The 12,412-nt window shown below is 35.7% G+C and overlaps 1 long non-coding RNA gene across 1 annotated transcript in view; it reads right to left on the reverse strand.

Annotated features, from left to right (window-relative positions):
• Nucleotides 1-1,380: 1,380 nt before the first annotated feature.
• Nucleotides 1,381-12,412, reverse strand: part of LOC116419983 — a 115,138-nt gene continuing 104,106 nt past the window's right edge. Inside the window, exon 4 of the long non-coding RNA XR_004230304.1 lies at nucleotides 1,381-1,567. This is a non-coding gene — a long non-coding RNA (uncharacterized LOC116419983). The remainder of the gene's footprint in view (nucleotides 1,568-12,412) is intronic.

The raw sequence follows: 12,412 nt of genomic DNA on the forward strand, positions 1-12,412 counted from the left end.
GAAGATCAGAAAAAGTTTCACAAGAAGAGATTCTATTTTAGCAGACTTTTGCAGAAAGAAGAGACTTCTGAAAGGGAGGTGTGAGGAGGGAATGTTTTGCAGGTAGGCCAAATGCCCTGGGCAATCCTTAAAGAAAGAAAAGGCTTCTGAGTAGTGGCCATGAGGAAGTAATGTACCATAAGAGAAGAGATAGTCTGGGCAAATACAAAGAGATGGGAGACTGCATGTCAGTCTCTGGGACCGTATTTCATGGAGCTTATAACCTAGTACTGGCAATACCCCATTTATGCACAAGCTATACAAAAACTCTAAGGCAAAATAAAATTTGAAAAGTAAGTTTGATAGAGTAAAGAGAGGAAATATCATTTCTGAATGGGACAATGTGGAAAATTTTCCTTCCCCATAAATAAGTATGGATAACAATACAGCATTTGGATGTTTGCAAAGCCCTATGTATATTTGATCCCTCACAACAACCTTGTGATATAATTATTGAAGGTAGTATTTTCCCCCATTAAAAAAATCAACTAGTAAACTTAAGTTCCTTAAGACTGATTTCATTATGTTTTCCTAGCTAGAAAATATGTGGTTCCAGATTATCATTTAACTCCTGGCCTATTATAGCACTTAGCCTCTCCCCCACCAATTCTTTCCTATTTGAAAATAGTTTCATAGTGAAGTCTTTGATTCCTTAATTATTAGGATATGACTTAAATGCAAGTACTTCTAAGGGAGAGAATGGAATAACTTAAACTTAAATACAGAAATTAGAGATAATGGATCTTTTTCTGAAATAAAGGTTTTAATCATAAAGGGTAAATGGAGGGTATAACAAAGGAGAGAAAGAGGAGTCTATTTAACTATTTTACTTTAGGTAGTCCTGTAGTGTTCTCTTCTTTTCAAAAATATGATCGTTCTCTGGGAGCAGGTTTCCTGGGGAGCTTCTGGAGGCAGTCTTAGTTTCAGTTCCAAGTAATAATCACCTCAAATGCAGCCAGCTGTTAAAGTATAGTCCTTTATTGTCTCTTTCAAAATAGCCAGGTAAGCTTTCTTTGGTTCCCAGAGCTCTGGGAAGATTAGCAATGGCTAGTCTTTTGCCTCTGCCAGCTTCAGCCTCTCCTCTTCCGAATCCTTTGTTCTCAATCTCCCAAAAGTCTCTAGTACTTGTCCTTTTATATGCTCTTTTAGAAGTGTGAACTCAAAGGTTGACTCCTCCTCCAAGAGGGGGATTGTGGGTTTCTGATTTGTGAATCTCCCAGACTTGTGAACTCTAAGGTATGAGCTAATGTGTGAATCTCAAAGGTGTAAACTTAAGTACATAAGCATTGTTTCTATTAATTCCAGTGAGTTAACACTTTGTAAGTGTTAGTAAAATCACAGTGAGAATGCAAAGGTGAAGAGAGCTGTTTATTCTTTATTTGTTCTAGAAGAGGTCCTGACATTGTGAGAATGACGTCATGATTTGCAAGGGAATCACACTTAATTGAGGCGGGACTGGGCAAAAACACCAGCCTCTCTCTTCTCCAGTGTTGTCTGGGTCCAGTTGCAAGATGCCTAGAAATGGCTCCTAGTGAAAAGAGTAGAAAAACAATGAAGGAGCAGAGAAACAAATACTGACATTCAATCAAGGTCATTATGTATTGTCAGGGCAGGTCAAAGACCAGCACCATTAGCTCAGTTTTAATGTTAGGATGAAATGATGTGTTCATACATCATTGAAAAGTTTACAAAAAATCCTTTGTCATAAGGATATGTAACAAAAACACAATGGCACTTGGATTCTAAGTTTTTGCTCTCCCCCATTCCTAATTTGTAAACATATAGAAATAGGTTTGCTTAGAAGTGCGGGGTAAGACATACACCAAGTAAAAGCACCTGGACTCCACAGGAGGAGAAAGGGGCTTTTCATAATCGTTTTATCTTATTAATTGCTTTATTAACAAAAACACAATGGCACTTGGATTCTAAGTTTTTGCTCTCCCCCATTCCTAATTTGTAAACATATAGAAATAGGTTTGCTTAGAAGTGCGGGGTAAGACATACACCAAGTAAAAGCACCTGGACTCCACAGGAGGAGAAAGGGGCTTTTCATAATCGTTTTATCTTATTAATTGCTTTATTTTTTCTGGTTATACATGTATATTAACTTTTAAATACACATTTCTTAATGAATCATATTGGGAGAGAAAAATCAAAACAAAAGGGAAAAACCATGAGAGAATAAAAACCAGAAAAAAGTGGACATAGCATGTTTGATTTACATTCAGTCTCCATATTTTGTCTTTCTGGGTGCAGATGGCTTTTCCTATGCAAAGTTTATTGGGTTGTCTTAGATTACTGAACCGTTGAGAAGAACCAAGTATTTCATAGTTGATCATCAAACAAATTTTCTATTACTGTGTACAATGTATTCTTGGTTCTGCTTGTTTCACTCAGCATCAATTCAGGTAAATCTTTCCAGGCCTTTCTAAAAAACTTTTGTTCATAGTTTTTATAGAATAATAATATTTCATTATTTTCATATACCATAACTCATTTGGCCATTTCCCAGTTGATAAGTGTCTATTCATTTTCTACTTCTTTGCCCCCCCCCAAAAAAAAAGAGCTGCTACAAATAGTTTTGTCCATAAGGATCCTTTTTCTTCCTTTATGGTCTCTTTGGGATACAGATCAGTAGAGGCACTGCTGCTTCAAACACTATGCACAGTTTTATAATCCTTTGGGCATAGTTCCAATTTGTTCTCCAGAATGTGTAGGGGCCACCGTTAGTGGGGAACCTTGGGTGAGGTATAAGACCCTTTAATCCAGTAAAAGGAAGCTTACTGACAATGTCTGGTTTGGCTCTCCATCTACCCTAAGGAATCTCAGCCTTCCTGAGAACTCAGGGGGCAGGGCTTGTAATTAAAGCAGAGTTATATTAAGTGGCAAAGAGACATCCGCACACAATAGCAAGCTGTTTATATGGTCCCACAAGTGTAGCATATATAGTTAGCACATGTGCACTGTGATATACTTACATAAGGGTATTAGGGTATTTATATACCCTATATAAATATATAATATATAAATGGCTGAGAGAATTTGCAATAAACAGACTCCATCTTTGATCATCCACATGAGTCCCACCTCTTCACTCCTCTTCTAATATAAAAGACTCAGGCTGGCTCCAAGATCCTCCAGAGAGCTAGTGCAGACTTTACAAGAGTGGTAGATCAGTTCCCAATGCCATCAACAATGTATTCATATCAACTTTTCATAATCTCAAATGATCAAGAAATATGTCTATACAACCCGAGACTACCACGAAGTTATATCAAGGGAGGAAGGAACCAATTACATCAGGGAAAGTTCTCAAGGGAAAGTAATACATTTTTCCAGGTAAATCAGTAAGACATGAAGAATCCTAATAGATATTACTCTTCTTACAACAATCATGGTGGAATCATGATAAGGTTGAGCTTATTGAGAGCTAGTTGAGCTATTCAACTAACGTGACTATGGAGAAACAAAAACAATTGCTACTGGAAAAAGAAAACATATTTCAGCCTGAATGGGTGAAAGTTGAAAAGATGTAGATGTGAAGTTTTATTTAAGGAACAAGTTCTATCTGGAGTTATCCCAGATTGAAATAAAATATCTTAGGAGACTTAGTGCTGCCTTTATAAATTCTCTGGTTTTCATTTCCTTACCTATAACCCCCTAACATAACTCAGCTCTTGACTCTCTGAACTATTTTTTCCGCCAGTTTGGAAGATGCCTAATTCCACTGGACTCCCCTCTTCCTTTAATTGGTGAGTTCTTCTCACAAGTAACCATACCAATGATGTTCACTTCTAGCCCAGCTCAGCTCATCATTCAAGATATATTCTATTTTTTTCCTACATATATTTTCTTCCCCACTTCTGTTTTTTGGCTCCCTTTTATTTGTTACCTTTCCCCATTGGTATGTAAGCTTCTTAAAGACAAGAGTTATCTTTCTTTCTGCTTGTATTCATATTACTAACACTTAGCAATATATGATAATCACATAGTAAATCATGGTGTATTTATTATTTATTATTAATCAATCTATCATCCATCTATCTACCTAACAACAGACTTGGACATGGAAATCTCTAGGTTCCAGATATAAATCTATGCTCCTATGCTGAAGAATGTCTTCTTGTACAAGTTCAGGTTGGATTGGACAACCTCTGAGGTCATTTCCAACTCTGACATTGTCATTTCCACTGGCAAACTGCATCATCACAGTTAACAAGATACTTGTTCAATATTTTATTACTTATTTTATTTTAATTACTTTATTACTTATTCTGAGTCTTTATAATTACAACCTAAATGTGTTTTGGGGAGAAAGAACAGAAATAAGGAGAGTGGAGTCAAAGTAAAATGTGGAAGTCCAGTGCTTTATACCTAATAAGCATTTAGTAAATATTTGTTAAATTGCCCCAAGATAAATTGAAATAGAGATAGAAGGAAGATCAATCATCCCTTTTCCTTATTTCCAACTTGAGAATACAAAACCTCTCTCTACCTTCCATAATGCTCCCAGCTACTTTTTACTTTCCTCTACATAACAGGGATTTGAGGTGGACTCAATTCAACTTCCTCTTCCCATTATCACTCAAAATTCTCTCCTAGAAAAGAAAGTTTATGCCAGCTAAATAGAAGGCAGCATGGCCTAATGAACAGAGAGTTGACCTGAATGTTAAGAAGTAGAATCAAGTGCTCCTTCTATGTATGACTATGGCCAAGTGCCCCCAGACAGTTCTAAGACAATAAACTTCAGAAAAGATGATGAACTGCATTTATTAGAGGAATTTTCATCACTAAAGATTCCCTACATCAATAAAAGCAGAAGTCCAGTAAGAACAGCAAAATTGTTAGGATGGTGAATCCTTAGACTTTAGTATTACTCAAAACTGTTACACATCCAGGATCCTGAATGTTGAAATCTTCCTCTCTGATTAAGATCCCCTATCTGCCTCTCCAGCTCCATTAGTCCTCTCATATTTGTCCATGCTTATTTAAATTGCAATCTATCAATGTTTTCTGCTTTCTCAGAATCATGTTCTAACTTTATTTTCCTTCCTCACTAATCATGTCCCTGGGGGTTGTTATTATAATAGTACCCTATCCTGTGACCCTGAGTGTTTTATCATTTAACTTTCCATCATTTCTTCCTTATTAACCCTGAGTAAGAATTATAACAAGGTTGGAGCAGCTGGGGTTTTGTTCTGGGGAACCAATAACTTAGAGGGTACAATTCCTCCCTGTGGCAATTCTCAGATCTGCTTTCCTGCCCTCACACTATACATAGCCCTATTGTATACCTATCCCCATCACCTTGTCCAGCTCCATCCCACAGCCCCTACAGATCCTGTGACTGTCACATTCTTCTTCCTTGGCCCACTTTCCCTCTCTCCTGTGCTGCATTTACCCTATATTCTTCTACTGTTTGGAATTATATCAAACTATAGGGATGGATCCAGACACATACTCTCACCTAGTACTTGACCAAGGCAGATTATTTACTGATCCCCTCATCCTTATCTCCACTTCAAGTGAGGAGTTTATTTCAAATATTAGTCCTATCCTCAGCCACAGCTAATACCTTCCACATTTCTCCTTTGTAGATAGAGCTGAGTTCCTGAGCTGCCAAATGTGTACTTACATTTGATTAATGCAATCCTTTCTATCATATATTAACTCCTAGCAATGAATATTCCAAACCTTTTCTCTCATCTTTAAGCCCCTTCATTATCATTTTCAGAAAATTATCTTTATCCTTTAATGAAAAGATTGAGGACACTAAAAAGAAGCTTCTTCAACTTCCCTATGCCTTCCCTCCCTGTTTCCCTAGTCTCAGAGGAAGGAGGAGTCCTCTTTTTTGATAAAGCTAACCTCAGCCCATTCACCAGCTTTGTTGCCTGATTTTGTTGCAAGCATCTTCCTTACATCTTTCATCTCTCCATTCTCTACTAAATCCTTCCCTTCAACCTTTCAATATGCTAATGTATTGATTATCCTAAAAAAGAATCAGCAGAAGTTCCCTAGACTCTATAAGTCCCTCACAATATGATTCTGTCTTTCTCAATACTTTAATTTGAAGATGAGGAAACTGAATCTGAAAGAAATTAATTGCCTTTCCCATAATCATGAGAGGAAGCTCTCATGCAATCTCTTTTTTTCCAATCAGTATTAATCAATTAATGTAATTCCATAAAAGTAGTGATTATAGCAATATGCATATCCATTAATATATCCTTAATGTAGTCAATTTATATTACTACAGAAATTATATGTATTAATATATGCTTTACATACATTCCATTTAGAAATAATTAGATAAGATACTTTCTTATAGAATTTCAAGGGAATTTATGAAAAAAAAATCAAATGAAGGTGGCTTAGCTGTACCAGATCTAAAATTATATTATAGAGCAGCAGTTACCAAAACTATTTGGTATTGGCTAAGGAACAGATTAATTGATCAGTGGAATAGATTAGGTTCAAGGGATAAAACAGTCAACAAATATAGCAACCTAGTCTTTGACACACCCAAAGACCCCAGCTTTTGGGATAAGAACTTACTGTTTGATAAAAATTGCTGGGAAAATTGGAAACTAATATGGCAGAAACTAGGCATTGATCCATACTTAACGCCATACACCAAGATAAGGTCAAAATGGGTTCATGACTTAGGCATAAAGAATGAAATTATTAATAAATTAGAGGAACACAGGATAGTTTACCTATCAGACCTGTGGAAGGGGAAAGTCTTTATGACCAAAGAAGAACTAGAGCTCATTACTGATCACAAAATAGAAAATTTCGATTATACCAAACTGAAAAGTTTTTGTACAAACAAAACTAATGCAGACAAGATTAGAAGGGAAGCAATAAAGTGGGAAAATATTTTTACAGTCAAAGGTTCTGATAAAGGCCTCATTTCCAAAATATATAGAGAATTGACTCTAATTTATAAAAAATCAAGCCATTCTCCAATTGAAAAATGGTCAAAGGATATGAACAGACAATTCTCAGATGAAGAAATTGAAACTATTTCTAGTCATATGAAAAGATGCTCCAAGTCATTATTAATCAGAGAAATGCAAATTAAGACAACTCTAAGATACCACTACACACCTGTCAGATTGGCTAAGATGACAGGAAAAATAATGATGATTGTTGGAGGGATGTGGGAAAACTGGGACATTGATGCATTGTTGGTGGAGTTGTGAACGAATCCAACCATTTTGGAGAATAGTTTGGAACTATGCTCAAAAAGTTATCAAACTGTGCATACCCTTTGATCCAGCAGTGTTACTACTGGGATTATATCCCAAAGAGATTATAAAGAAGGAAAGGGACCTGTATGTGCACGAATGTTTGTGGCAGCCCTTTTTGTAGTGGCTAAAAACTGGAAACTGAATGGATGTCCATCAGTTGGAGAATGGCTGAATAAATTGTGGTATATGAATATTATGGAATATTACTGTTCTGTAAGAAATGACCAACAGGATAATTTCAGAAAGGCCTGGAGAGACTTACACGAACTGATGCTGAGTGAAATGAGCAGGACCAGGAGATCATTATATACTTCAACAACAATACTATATGATGACCAGTTCTGATGGACCTGGCCATCCTCAGCAACGAGATCAACCAAATCATTTCCAATGGAGCAGTAATGAACTGAACTAGCTATGCCCAGAAAAAGAACTCTGGGAGATGACTAAAACCATTACATTGAATTCCCAATCCCTATATTTATGCACACCTGCATTTTTGATTTCCTTCACAAGCTAATTGTACAATATTTCAGAGTCTGATTCTTTTTGTACAGCAAAATAACATTTTGGTCATGTATACTTATTGTGTATCTAATTTATATTTTAATATATTTAACATCTACTGGTCATCCTGCCATCTAGGGAGGGTGGGGGTAAGAGGTGAAAAATTGGAACAAGAGGTTTGGCAATTGTTAATGCTGTAAAGTTACCCATGCATATATCCTGTAAATAAAAGGCTATTAAAAAAAAAGAAAAAAAAAGATACTTTCTTATAATAACACCCCAAATTTTAAACTCCAAGCTGTAAGTTCACTGTTCATTAACTATTATAAGGTGAATGCTGACTGGAGGACCCCTTTTGACTGATGAGTACATGACTAAGGCCAATTTGGGTTAAAGGACCTCTTTTGCTTAATAATTGTGACCAAGCCCAGCATTGGGTGAGATGTCTTGATGTAATATGGAAAATCTCCCAATTTGTTTTTATGCCTCCAAACCACACTCTCTTGTTCAACATGAAGAAGGACCCCTCTTATGACCACTTATTCAATGGAGATGACTCTTGCCTACCCATAATGTGACCACCCATGCTGATACATCATTTGTGGCTCTCCTGGAGGGTCAAAATCAAGATCTATCTACCAATGAGACTTTATTTTTGACCTTGCCTCTTTGTGCCTCTGAGTAGAGAACACTATAAAAATGCCCCAGGACATATTTCAGATAATGAGGAAGAGATGAGATCCACTTTATTAGAGGGAGCCATGGACTCTTTAATTAAAAAAACTCTTGGTTCAGAACTCTACCAAAATTTCTCTTATTGTAGATTGGACAGTTCTGAACTTCAACAATCAGCCAATCAAAAATATTTATTAAATTTATTTATTATATTCCAGACACTATGTCAAGTATTGGGAATAAAAATACAAAGAAAAACTGTTCCTGTGCTAAAAGAGTAGGGTTGAGGGAGGGAAGAAAAAGTACCTAGCATGAGGTGGGATGGAGAAGGCCAGAAGAGGAGTGCTGCTTTGAGGGAGTGATCCTCCAGGATGAAGAATATGATAGAGAAATCACACAGCCAGCAGTTTTCTATAGCAGGATTTAAATTCATGCTTCCTGGCTTCAATTCTATTTTTTCAATTTTGCTCTGATATTTGTTGCTCCTTCTCTGGACCTTTGTTGTTGTTGTTGTTTTATAGATGCCATTTTCATTTTTAATAGTTTTACTTATTTCTTAAGGTTTCCCATGATCTATTCTAAACAATTGATTCCCATTTGTCTTTAAAAATCTTCTTTAAGAGATATTATTTAGGCGTATTTTTATTAGTTCTTTGGTTAAGCTTCTAACCTATTATGGGGGATTTTGATTTAATTTCATTTTTATTTCAGAGTGATGGATCCTAGCTTTTTTTGTAATATTATTTCTTTCTTCCTGAGTTCTGACCTTCATGTACTTCCTTACTCTGTTTCTTAGAATTGTAGTTCAAATATGTTTCTTTCCAGTCTTTCCTACTCCCTCATTAATTCACCTGGTTCTATTTAACCAAAACTGTATTACCAGTCTATATATTCTATTAAGAATAGCAGTTTCTCTCTGTTACACTGTTATGATCTATGGGATTAAATTTTCTAAAGACTCCAAATTTATATTTTATCAGATGTTTAGAACTGCATGAACACAACAAAAACATTTAATAACTTTCTCAATAATACTGGCATAAAAGACTAAGTGATTTTGATAGCTGGAAATTAAAATATAAAAGACAGCACATTTAGATCAGCACAGCTTGATTTCTATGAAAGACATGATAGCTGTTTTGAAAAATAAATCAAAAAGCACCATTTGTTTAATGTTAACCAAAGCAAAAATGTGAGACAGTAGTTAGAAACAGCAGAGTTATAATCCAATAGATATGCAAATTCAGTAGAGAGATTCCTCATAAAAGGGAAAAAAAAGTTAGCTTTGCTTTGAGACTAGACCCTAACTTTAAAGATCAAGTCAATGGTTATTTTACTCTAGGATTCAATAAAAAACATTCTCCATAGAAATAAATATCATTCACATTCCAGGAGATAATATTGTTATTTGCATTAATGCATTTTTGTGCATTTTGAGGAATCATAAGGGACTGCTGGTCATTGGGATGAGGAGTCAGGGATCTAAAATTCTTGTCCTGATTCTATCACAATCTATTAAAAGGGGGGTAATAGCACTACCATCCATTTGTGAGGATCAAATGAGGCCCTATTTGTAAAGTATTCTGCACAGGGCCTGGCACATAGTAAGCACTATATAAATATAATTTATTATTGTTGTTGTGTTTTTATTTATTTTCTTATACATTTCCCAATTACATTTTAAACTGTGCTCACCACATTGCCCACAGGTGAATTTGACATCTCTGACACTTTTTGTCACTGTCCATCTGCATTTGACTTCTTGGTTGGAGTGATGGATGACCCTCCTAGAAAAAGCTGATTGTCTAAAATTTCATCATATTATTAAACTCAACCTTAGATACTCAACAACTCTCTACATCCCTCAACCTCTTCTCTCTGATTGGAGGGCTGGAAAGTACAGTGCTAAACTCCTCCCAAAGTCTTGCTTTATTGAGAGGAACTTTCCATTCTTTTTGGTCTGAACAAGATGTGCTTCTTGCTACACTGAGTACTTCCCGTTGTCCTTCCCACCCCCTTATAGCTTCCTTTTGTATTTTGTCTTTTCTCACTAGATTATAATTCTTCTTATTACTGTTCTGTAAGAAATGACTAGCAGGATGATTTCAGAAAGGCCTGGAGAGACTTACATGAACTGATGCTGAGTGAAATGAGCAGGACCAGGAGATCATTATATACTTCAACAACAATATTATATGATGATCAATTCTAATGGACATGGCCCTCTTCAGCAATGAGATGAACCAAATCAGTTCCAATAGAGCAGGAATGAGCTGAACCAGCTACACCCAGGGAAAGAACTCTGGGAGATGACTATGAACCATTACATAGAATTCCCAATTCTTCTATTTATGTCCGCCTGCATTTTTGATTTCCTTCACAGGCTAATTGTACACTATTTCAAAATCTAATTCTTTTTGTATAACAAAATAACTGTTTGTACATGTATACATACATTGTATTTAACATATACTTTAACATATTTAACATGTGTTAGTCAACCTGCCATCTGGGGGAAGGGGTGGGGAAAGCAGGGGAAAAATTGGAACAAAAGGTTTGGCAATTGTTAATGCTGAAAAATTACCCATGCATATAACTTGTAAATAAAAAGCTATAATAAAAAAATAAAAATAATGGGTTCCCCATTTATGGAGATCTCAAACAGAGACTGAGTGGTCACTTGTCAATGATGTAGAAAAGAGCTTCTTTATCTTTTTTTTTTTTTTGTGGTCATGCTCCTTTTGTCAGTGTTTGTAAAGTTTAGGGACCCTTTTGTAGAATAGCATTTTCAAATGCATGAAATAATTTTATGTAGTTTTACAAAGGAAATTAATTCTATTGAGATACAGTGATCAAACTTTTTTTTAAAGTTTAGATCCCAATAGAGGAAACCTTTTTTTCATCTTTGTAAATCTCAGTACCTATACCTATGCCCTGCACATAGTAAGAATTTAATAAATATTTTTGAATTGAAAAAAAAATGATAATTCTTTTGTTTCTTTTCCTTTCTATTTCCAACATTCCAACATTTTTCAACATTCCTGGCACATAGTAGGGGTTTGATAAATGTCTGTCTATTGAATGAATGAATTGAAATAAAGGACACCATCTGTAGAAATTAATATTGTTAACATTTCATAAAGTAACAGTATTTGTATTTTAGAGGACTTGAGGGATTGTAATTGATTTTGAGTATAAGAATCAGGAGTCAGGAGTTTGAGGTTCTGATCCTGGTTCTCTATCAATCTAGTTATATGAACTTGAACAAGTCATTCCATCTCTGTTCAGTTTCCTCAGCTTTAAAATGAGGGAACTGAGCAGACTAAAAATCTTAAACCTGCTTCCAGCAAAGTATATCTGTAAAATAATGAAAAGAGGCAGCAAATAGTTTAATAATATTTGAGGGGCTTTGGTTGCCTTCTTAGGGTAAGTAATAACTAAATGTTGCTCTTGAAGTATATTTTTAAAATGCTTTATTTTCATGCAACATTAAAACTCTCTGTGTGTAAACAAAGTAGAGCCATTTTTAGTCACTTTTATACCTGGGGCAAGTGGCAATAGCAAATTGAGAGACTGTAGTTTCCCCTAGGGTGGTCATCTGGGACGAAATGCACCCTGGGTTTTCATGAAGTTTCTAGACTGTGAAAAGGGGAGTGAGCAAACCCCAAAAGGAGGCCACCAGTGCTAAAGTCTCAAGTGTAGGGCTTGGCAGTGTAGGAATTATAGCCCTGGACAATACTGATAGATACTCTTAATTTTGTGCCCTGGAGAAAAGACCTGATTACCTCACTCTAGTTATGTTCCCTGAGTGGATCAATATAAATCTCTTACCACTAGAAGCATAGTTCAGTATGATGGATAGAGCAGTAGGGCTGAGTTCCACCTCTGCCATTTACTAAGCATGGGCCTTAAGCAAGGCATGAAAGTTCTATTAATGT

This window comes from Sarcophilus harrisii, chromosome 6 (genome assembly GCF_902635505.1).
Source record: "Sarcophilus harrisii chromosome 6, mSarHar1.11, whole genome shotgun sequence".
Classification (NCBI taxonomy): Eukaryota; Metazoa; Chordata; class Mammalia; order Dasyuromorphia; family Dasyuridae; genus Sarcophilus; species Sarcophilus harrisii.